The following is a 1,943-nucleotide window of genomic DNA, read 5'->3' as shown; positions in this document are numbered from 1 at the left end:
ACTTCATGAACTATCACTGTGTAATATAAAAGCATATCATCAACAAGAAATAAGGGAAAACGGGTGGAAAGGGGTAACTTAAGCAATAAATACTATTAAGAAAGTCTTTTTGGAACTTAGTCATAGACCTCAGCTGGTCAATGGTTAGAACAGTTCTAATTCTGGTCGAATGAATGCATCTACTAACTGTAGATCAAGCTCAGTGCAGGAGAATTTTAAGGCCGGAGACGTGGAAAATATCTGCTTCTTCGGTTTGAACACACCCAAATGAGTTCTTTAGAAAGATCTTTCTCACAAATACCTTAAAATAGTAGGACGCAGGTAACCTAGATTATAAAAACCTTGTAGTGATGAGCATGCATAGAAATATGGTAATGACAGAAATATATAAGAATTTTGGATCTCCACGAGTCTCTCTTAGAAATTCTGCAGTTGGGGGCAGACTAGATAAATTTTCAACCTTCCTTGAAAAAAGGTGACGCGTATTCAGAACTAAGACTGGAAGTGGAACTTAATTAGTATTTAAGATCTGTTAAGAAAATAAGTAGCTTAAATTAATTTACTGTTCCTGGTGTCGGAGATTAGCTTGCATTTTGGTTACGAGTCTAATCCGGAAGTCGTCGTAGAGGAAGCAGGTGTACATCACATGCTCCCAAGTCTTTGGTTCTGCATAAATGCAATGAAAATCCTGCTCTATCGCTAAATCCACTAGTTTTTGCTTGAAAGGACCATGTTCAGCGAGGATGAAGGTTACTTGAAGTCCCGGTGAAAACCAGGAACGAGGCTTTGGGTAGGTGATAGTAACGGATGGAAGAAAGAGCTTGGTTATAGCGCCTTTGATGGCATTGGTTCAGGAGTCTTGCCAGATTACGAGAAGTTTGTCAGTAATGCACTTTTGCCTTAGGATCATTTTCCAAGTCAAGATGGAAGTCAAGGATTTTTGTTGGTGTTCCTTTCTTTAAGTTGTGGAAGAGACCTCTCTTAATAACCTCAAGGTAGAGGGGCATGAGTCCAGCTAGCTGCTACGACATGAAGGGCTGGCGTTCTCAAGGTATGGCAGGCCCTGGTAACTGTGAGGAGTATGGTTGTTTGGATCAAATCAAACTTTGTCTTGTTACGTTGGATGGACAAATGATTAGTGCACAACAGTGAAGTTTCGTAACACCCATTGGGCAAGAAAATTGAGTTGTATATTAACACAGTCTGACGTTATTGGGAACTGGGGAAATCCTTTAAGAAAGATTGACTTAGTTTTCTCACCAGATATGAGAAGCCTTTGGGTTGCTTGTCCACGCTCGCAGTTTTCTAAGCTAGGTTTATCCTGTCCTCCTGCAAGGCCCTGGAGTCGGCGTGGACTACCATAACCATATCATCGGCGAAGGCAAGGAATTTAGTGTACCCGCGGTCCATCCCAAGAAACTCGTCCAAGAAGTGTCCAAGGACAGCCTTGAGAACAATCAAACGGCGTACGGAAGTTATTCAATTAAATTCACATGTGTGTTCTTAATCCCTAAAAAAGGCCCGCATTTGCCCAACGCTGTATAAGAGGGACACTCCAATGCAGTAGTCGAAATGGATTCAAATAAAACGCTAATCCTCTTACATTCCACCATTTGATAAGCATTCTACCCATTAGCTACTGTAAATCTGTCTATTCCATTAGCAGAGTCAATATCTTGCATGTTGTGTGATTATCTCATAACAGAAAAATCTCCCTCTCACCAATTCAACTTTTTTGTTAAGGAAATGATTATTGATTGTCACTGGGCATTGAATAATTTCCCTACTCTAAAAATAAATTGATAAAATATATTGTTCTTTATTACGCGAATAATAACGAAATGAATGCTGATCAGTGTTGAGCAAAATTTTAAAATTTCAGGGTCTTATGAAAATCCAATGAATCCAACTTTAAGTCCACGGCTTATCTTTTGGTTTACCAG

The sequence above is a fragment of the Mastigoproctus giganteus genome, chromosome 7 (assembly GCF_048544385.1).
Source record: "Mastigoproctus giganteus isolate SK-2022 chromosome 7, ASM4854438v1, whole genome shotgun sequence".
NCBI lineage: Eukaryota > Metazoa > Arthropoda > Arachnida > Uropygi > Thelyphonidae > Mastigoproctus > Mastigoproctus giganteus.
Note: the sequence above shows the minus strand (reverse complement) of the source record.